We start from the raw sequence: 9,214 nt of genomic DNA, 5'->3' as shown, positions 1-9,214 counted from the left end.
ACTCTCCCTCGCTACTTGTCCCGCAGAACTACGCACTCTGCCGCTAGCGCTGTCAGAAGGGAAATACTGTTTCAGCTTGTGAACCAGGGCCTGCTGGTATTCATGCATTCTCACACTCCTTTCCTCTCCAGGGATGAGAGTGGAAAGATTTTGCTTGTACCGTGGGTCCAGGAGAGTGAATACCCAGTAATCGGTGCTGGAATAAATTCTTTGAACGCGAGGGTCACGGGATAGGCAGCCTAGCATGAAATCTGCCATATGCGCCAGAGTCCCAACGTGCAAGAATTCACTGCCCTCACTGGCCTGACTGTCCATTTCCTCCTCCTCCAACTCCTCCAACTCCTCTTCTTCTGCCCATACACGCTGAACAGTGAAGGTCTGAGCAATGCTCCCCTCTTGTGTCTCGCCAACATTCTCCTCCTCTTCCTCCTCATCCTCCTCCACCTCCTCCTATATGCGCTGAGAAACAGACCTGAGGGTGCTTTGGCTATCAACAAGGGAATCTTCTTCCCCCGTCTCTTGTGACGAGCGCAAAGCTTCTGACTTCATGCTGATCAGAGAGTTTTTCAACAGGCCAAGCAGCGGGATGGTGAGGCTGATGATGGCGGCATCGCCACTGACCATCTGTGTTGACTCCTCAAAGTTACTCAGCACCTGACAGATATCAGACATCCACGTCCACTCCTCATTGTAGACTTGAGGAAGCTGACTGACCTGACTACCAGTTCTGGTGGAAGTTGACATCTGGCAGTCTACAATCGCTCTGCGCTGCTGGTAAACTCTGGATAACATGGTTAATGTTGAATTCCACCTCGTGGGCACGTCGCACAACAGTCGGTGAGCGGGCAGTTGGAGGCGGCGCTGCGCTGCCCTGAGAGTGGCAGCATCTGTGCTGGACTTCCTGAAATGCGCACAGATGCGGCGCACCTTCGTGAGCAAATCTGACAGATTGGGGTATGTCTTGAGGAAACGCTGAACTATCAGATTTAACACATGGGCCAGGCATGGCACATGTGTCAGTCTGCCGAGTTGCAGAGCCGCCACCAGGTTACGGCCGTTGTCACACACAACCATGCCTGGCTTCAGGTTCAGCGGTGCCAGCCACAGATCAGTCTGCGCCGTGATGCCCTGTAATAGTTCTTGGGCGGTGTGCCTTTTATCGCCTAGGCTCAGCAGTTTGAGCACCGCCTGCTGTCGCTTAGCGACGGCACTGCTGCTGTGCCTAGAGCTAGCGACTGATGGCGCCATGCCCACGGATGGTAGTTCGGAGGAGGAGGTGGAGGAGGGGTGGGAGGAGGCATAGTAGGCCTTTGAGACCTGGACCGAGGTAGGCCCCGCAATCCTCGGCGTCGGTCAGACTTGGTCCCAGCCTCCACCAAGTTAACCCAATGTGCCGTCAGCGATATATAGTGGCCCTGCCCGGCAGCACTCGTCCACGTGTCCGTGGTCAGGTGGACCTTGTCAGAAACGGCGTTGGTCAGGGCACGGAAGATGTTGTCTGACACGTGCTGGTGCAGGGCTGGGACGGCACATCGGGAAAAGTAGTGGCGGCTGGGGACCGAATACCGAGGGGCGGCCGCCGCCATGAGGTTGCAAAAGGCCTCGGTCTCTACTAGCCTATAGGGCAGCATCTCCAGGCTAAGCAATCTGGAGATGTGGACATTAAGGGCTTGGGCGTGCGGGTAGGTTGCACTATATTTTCTTTTCCGCTCCAGCGTCTGGGGTATGGAGAGCTGAACGCTGGTGGATGCTGTGGAGGATCGTGGAGGCGACGATGGGGTTTTTGTGCCAGGGTCCTGGGCAGGGGGCTGACTATCAGCTGACACAGGGGAAGGAGCAGTGGCGTGCACGGCCGGAGGTGAACGGGCTTGGTGCCACTGATTCGGGTGTTTAGCATTCATATGCCTGCGCATACTGGTGGTAGTTAAGCTAGTAGAGGTGGAACCCCTGCTGATCCTGGTTTGGCAAAGGTTGCACACCACAGTCCGTCGGTCATCCGGTGTTTCCTTAAAGAACCTCCAGACTTCTGAAAATCTAGCCCTCGCCGCGGGAGCCCTCGCCACGGGAGCTTCACTACGTGACACATTTGGCACTGATGCACCTGCTCTGGCCCTGCCTCTCCGTCTGGCCCCACCACTGCCTCTTCCAACCTGTTCTACTCTCCTCCGTCTCAGAAGCACTGTGTTCACCCGGCCTCTCAACCCAGCTTGGGTCTGTCACCTCATCATCCTCCGATCCCTCAGTCTGCTCCCCCCTCGGACTTCCTGCCCTGACAACAACTTCACCACTGTCTGACAACCGTGTCTCCTCATCGTCGGACACCTCTTTACACACTTCTTCCACTACGTCAAGAAGGTCATCATCACCCACAGACTGCGACTGGTGGAAAACCTGGGCATCGGAAAATTGCTCAGCAGCAACCGGACAAGTGGTTTGTGACTGTGGGAAGGGTCCAGAAAACAGTTCCTCAGAGTATGCCGGTTCAAATGCCAAATTTTCCTGGGAGGGGGCAGACTGGGGGGGAGGAGGCTGAGGTGCAGGAGCTGGAGGAGTGCCGATTTCGGTGACATGGGTGGACTGCGTGGAAGACTGACTGGTGGACAAATTGCTCGAAGCATTGTTGGCCAGTAACTTGAGACATGATGAACCTAGGGAGTGTAGCACTGCGGCGTTCCCCTGCTCCCTCATCAGCAGGTGGTGTCTCACCCCACCCGGGACCACGGCCTCTGACCCCTGCAGTAGATGGACGCCCACGTCCCCGCCCTCGTCCTCGTCCTCTACCCCTAGCCCTCGGGTTAAACATTTTGAAAATGAAAGTTATATAACTTTAATTTTTTTTTTTACTTTTTTTTGTTTTTTTTTGTGTTTTTTAGTTTTTTCCGTGTTTTTTAGTTTTTAAAACCAAACAATGCTATCCTATTGCTATGGCTATTTTCTAGCCAAGTATGAAAGCACACTGCTATGCCAGATGAGATGACGCTGAGTTATGACAAAATAAACGTAAAATAAAAAGGAAATGGCAGACTGTGCCTAATTGAAATCCAACCCCTAATAAATTATCCCACTTCGGTCTTTGCGATGGATATGTGCGTCACTAAGCGCTAAACACAGCGGTCGCAAGTCTCACTCCAAATTCCTCACAATTGGCTAGTATATGCACTGCAGCAAGGACAGCCACCAGCAGATCAACCAGAAATAAAATATATATAACGCTATTGTAGGCGTAAGTAAGCCGTTTGGATTCTCCTTTGGCTATTTTCTAACCAAGTATGAAAGCACACTGATGAGATGACGCTGAGTTATGAAAAAATAAACGTAAAATAAAAAGAAACTGCCAGACTGTGCCTAATTGAAATCCAACCCCTAATAAATTATCCCACTTCGGTCTTTGCGATGGATATGTGCGTCACTAAGCGCTAAACACAGCGGTCGCAAGTCTCACTCCAAATTCCTCACAATTGGCTAGTATATGCACTGCAGCAAGGACAGCCACCAGCAGATCAACCAGAAATAAAATATATATAACGCTATTGTAGGCGTAAGTAAGCCGTTTGGATTCTCCTTTGGCTATTTTCTAGCCAAGTATGAAAGCACACTGATGAGATGACGCTGAGTTATGAAAAAATAAACGTAAAATAAAAAGAAACTGGCAGACTGTGCCTAATTGAAATCCAACCCCTAATACATTATCCCACTTCGGTATTTGCAATGGATATGTGCGTCACTAAGCGCTAAACACAGCGGTCGCAAGTCTCACTCCAAATTCCTCACAATTGGCTAGTATATGCACTGCAGCAAGGACAGCCACCAGCAGATCAACCAGAAATAAAATATATATAACGCTATTGTAGGCGTAAGTAAGCCGTTTGGATTCTCCTTTGGCTATTTTCTAGCCAAGTATGAAAGCACACTGATGAGATGACGCTGAGTATGAAAAAATAAACGTAAAATAAAAAGAAACTGGCAGACTGTGCCTAATTGAAATCCAACCCCTAATACATTATCCCACTTCGGTCTTTGCGATGGATATGTGCGTCACTAAGCGCTAAACACAGCGGTCGCAAGTCTCACTCCAAATTCCTCACAATTGGCTAGTATATGCACTGCAGCAAGGACAGCCACCAGCAGATCAACCAGAAATAAAATATATATAACGCTATTGTAGGCGTAAGTAAGCCGTTTGGATTCTCCTTTGGCTATTTTCTAGCCAAGTATGAAAGCACACTGATGAGATGATGCTGAGTTATGAAAAAATAAACGTAAAATAAAAAGAAACTGCCAGACTGTGCCTAATTGAAATCCAACCCCTAATAAATTTTCCCACTTCGGTCTTTGCGATGGATATGTGCGTCACTAAGCGCTAAACACAGCGGTCGCAAGTCTCACTCCAAATTCCTCACAATTGGCTAGTATATGCACTGCAGCAAGGACAGCCACCAGCAGATCAACCAGAAATAAAATATATATAACGCTATTGTAGGCGTAAGTAAGCCGTTTGGATTCTCCTTTGGCTATTTTCTAACCAAGTATGAAAGCACACTGATGAGATGACGCTGAGTTATGAAAAAATAAACGTAAAATAAAAAGAAACTGCCAGACTGTGCCTAATTGAAATCCAACCCCTAATAAATTATCCCACTTCGGTCTTTGCGATGGATATGTGCGTCACTAAGCGCTAAACACAGCGGTCGCAAGTCTCACTCCAAATTCCTCACAATTGGCTAGTATATGCACTGCAGCAAGGACAGCCACCAGCAGATCAACCAGAAATAAAATATATATAACGCTATTGTAGGCGTAAGTAAGCCGTTTGGATTCTCCTTTGGCTATTTTCTAGCCAAGTATGAAAGCACACTGATGAGATGACGCTGAGTATGAAAAAATAAACGTAAAATAAAAAGAAACTGGCAGACTGTGCCTAATTGAAATCCAACCCCTAATACATTATCCCACTTCGGTCTTTGCGATGGATATGTGCGTCACTAAGCGCTAAACACAGCGGTCGCAAGTCTCACTCCAAATTCCTCACAATTGGCTAGTATATGCACTGCAGCAAGGACAGCCACCAGCAGATCAACCAGAAATAAAATATATATAACGCTATTGTAGGCGTAAGTAAGCCGTTTGGATTCTCCTTTGGCTATTTTCTAGCCAAGTATGAAAGCACACTGATGAGATGATGCTGAGTTATGAAAAAATAAACGTAAAATAAAAAGAAACTGCCAGACTGTGCCTAATTGAAATCCAACCCCTAATAAATTTTCCCACTTCGGTCTTTGCGATGGATATGTGCGTCACTAAGCGCTAAACACAGCGGTCGCAAGTCTCACTCCAAATTCCTCACAATTGGCTAGTATATGCACTGCAGCAAGGACAGCCACCAGCAGATCAACCAGAAATAAAATATATATAACGCTATTGTAGGCGTAAGTAAGCCGTTTGGATTCTCCTTTGGCTATTTTCTAACCAAGTATGAAAGCACACTGATGAGATGACGCTGAGTTATGAAAAAATAAACGTAAAATAAAAAGAAACTGCCAGACTGTGCCTAATTGAAATCCAACCCCTAATAAATTATCCCACTTCGGTTTTTGCGATGGATATGTGCGTCACTAAGCGCTAAACACAGCGGTCGCAAGTCTCACTCCAAATTCCTCACAATTGGCTAGTATATGCACTGCAGCAAGGACAGCCACCAGCAGATCAACCAGAAATAAAATATGTATAAAGCTATTGTAGGCATAAGTAAGCCGTTTGGATTCTCCTTTGGCTATTTTCTAGCCAAGTATGAAAGCACACTGATGAGATGACGCTGAGTTATGAAAAAATAAACGTAAAATAAAAAGGAAATGGCAGACTGTGCCTAATTGAAATCCAACCCCTAATAAATTTTCCCACTTCGGTCTTTGCGATGGATATGTGCGTCACTAAGCGCTAAACACAGCGGTCGCAAGTCTCACTCCAAATTCCTCACAATTGGCTAGTATATGCACTGCAGCAAGGACAGCCACCAGCAGATCAACCAGAAATAAAATATATATAACGCTATTGTAGGCGTAAGTAAGCCGTTTGGATTCTCCTTTGGCTATTTTCTAGCCAAGTATGAAAGCACACTACTATGCCAGATGAGATGACGCTGAGTTATTAAACAAAATAAACGTAAAATAAAAAGAAACTGGCAGACTGTGCCTAATTGAAATCCAACCCCTAATACATTATCCCACTTCGGTCTTTGCGATGGATATGTGCGTCACTAAGCGCTAAACACAGCGGTCGCAAGTCTCACTCCAAATTCCTCACAATTGGCTAGTATATGCACTGCAGCAAGGACAGCCACCAGCAGATCAACCAGAAATAAAATATATATAACGCTATTGTAGGCGTAAGTAAGCCGTTTGGATTCTCCTTTGGCTATTTTCTAGCCAAGTATGAAAGCACACTGATGAGATGATGCTGAGTTATGAAAAAATAAACGTAAAATAAAAAGAAACTGCCAGACTGTGCCTAATTGAAATCCAACCCCTAATAAATTTTCCCACTTCGGTCTTTGCGATGGATATGTGCGTCACTAAGCGCTAAACACAGCGGTCGCAAGTCTCACTCCAAATTCCTCACAATTGGCTAGTATATGCACTGCAGCAAGGACAGCCACCAGCAGATCAACCAGAAATAAAATATATATAACGCTATTGTAGGCGTAAGTAAGCCGTTTGGATTCTCCTTTGGCTATTTTCTAACCAAGTATGAAAGCACACTGATGAGATGACGCTGAGTTATGAAAAAATAAACGTAAAATAAAAAGAAACTGCCAGACTGTGCCTAATTGAAATCCAACCCCTAATAAATTATCCCACTTCGGTCTTTGCGATGGATATGTGCGTCACTAAGCGCTAAACACAGCGGTCGCAAGTCTCACTCCAAATTCCTCACAATTGGCTAGTATATGCACTGCAGCAAGGACAGCCACCAGCAGATCAACCAGAAATAAAATATATATAACGCTATTGTAGGCGTAAGTAAGCCGTTTGGATTCTCCTTTGGCTATTTTCTAGCCAAGTATGAAAGCACACTGATGAGATGACGCTGAGTATGAAAAAATAAACGTAAAATAAAAAGAAACTGGCAGACTGTGCCTAATTGAAATCCAACCCCTAATACATTATCCCACTTCGGTCTTTGCGATGGATATGTGCGTCACTAAGCGCTAAACACAGCGGTCGCAAGTCTCACTCCAAATTCCTCACAATTGGCTAGTATATGCACTGCAGCAAGGACAGCCACCAGCAGATCAACCAGAAATAAAATATATATAACGCTATTGTAGGCGTAAGTAAGCCGTTTGGATTCTCCTTTGGCTATTTTCTAGCCAAGTATGAAAGCACACTGATGAGATGATGCTGAGTTATGAAAAAATAAACGTAAAATAAAAAGAAACTGCCAGACTGTGCCTAATTGAAATCCAACCCCTAATAAATTTTCCCACTTCGGTCTTTGCGATGGATATGTGCGTCACTAAGCGCTAAACACAGCGGTCGCAAGTCTCACTCCAAATTCCTCACAATTGGCTAGTATATGCACTGCAGCAAGGACAGCCACCAGCAGATCAACCAGAAATAAAATATATATAACGCTATTGTAGGCGTAAGTAAGCCGTTTGGATTCTCCTTTGGCTATTTTCTAACCAAGTATGAAAGCACACTGATGAGATGACGCTGAGTTATGAAAAAATAAACGTAAAATAAAAAGAAACTGCCAGACTGTGCCTAATTGAAATCCAACCCCTAATAAATTATCCCACTTCGGTTTTTGCGATGGATATGTGCGTCACTAAGCGCTAAACACAGCGGTCGCAAGTCTCACTCCAAATTCCTCACAATTGGCTAGTATATGCACTGCAGCAAGGACAGCCACCAGCAGATCAACCAGAAATAAAATATGTATAAAGCTATTGTAGGCATAAGTAAGCCGTTTGGATTCTCCTTTGGCTATTTTCTAGCCAAGTATGAAAGCACACTGATGAGATGACGCTGAGTTATGAAAAAATAAACGTAAAATAAAAAGGAAATGGCAGACTGTGCCTAATTGAAATCCAACCCCTAATAAATTTTCCCACTTCGGTCTTTGCGATGGATATGTGCGTCACTAAGCGCTAAACACAGCGGTCGCAAGTCTCACTCCAAATTCCTCACAATTGGCTAGTATATGCACTGCAGCAAGGACAGCCACCAGCAGATCAACCAGAAATAAAATATATATAACGCTATTGTAGGCGTAAGTAAGCCGTTTGGATTCTCCTTTGGCTATTTTCTAACCAAGTATGAAAGCACACTGATGAGATGACGCTGAGTTATGAAAAAATAAACGTAAAATAAAAAGAAACTGCCAGACTGTGCCTAATTGAAATCCAACCCCTAATAAATTATCCCACTTCGGTCTTTGCGATGGATATGTGCGTCACTAAGCGCTAAACACAGCGGTCGCAAGTCTCACTCCAAATTCCTCACAATTGGCTAGTATATGCACTGCAGCAAGGACAGCCACCAGCAGATCAACCAGAAATAAAATATATATAACGCTATTGTAGGCGTAAGTAAGCCGTTTGGATTCTCCTTTGGCTATTTTCTAGCCAAGTATGAAAGCACACTGATGAGATGACGCTGAGTTATGAAAAAATAAACGTAAAATAAAAAGGAAATGGCAGACTGTGCCTAATTGAAATCCAACCCCTAATAAATTTTCCCACTTCGGTCTTTGCGATGGATATGTGCGTCACTAAGCGCTAAACACAGCGGTCGCAAGTCTCACTCCAAATTCCTCACAATTGGCTAGTATATGCACTGCAGCAAGGACAGCCACCAGCAGATCAACCAGAAATAAAATATATATAACGCTATTGTAGGCGTAAGTAAGCCGTTTGGATTCTCCTTTGGCTATTTTCTAACCAAGTATGAAAGCACACTGATGAGATGACGCTGAGTTATGAAAAAATAAACGTAAAATAAAAAGGAAATGGCAGACTGTGCCTAATTGAAATCCAACCCCTAATAAATTTTCCCACTTCGGTCTTTGCGATGGATATGTGCGTCACTAAGCGCTAAACACAGCGGTCGCAAGTCTCACTCCAAATTCCTCACAATTGGCTAGTATATGCACTGCAGCAAGGACAGCCACCAGCAGATCAACCAGAAATAAAATATATATAACGCTATTGTAG

Source organism: Engystomops pustulosus, chromosome 7, assembly GCF_040894005.1.
Source record: "Engystomops pustulosus chromosome 7, aEngPut4.maternal, whole genome shotgun sequence".
Taxonomy (NCBI): Eukaryota; Metazoa; Chordata; class Amphibia; order Anura; family Leptodactylidae; genus Engystomops; species Engystomops pustulosus.
This window is presented reverse-complemented; position numbering follows the sequence as displayed.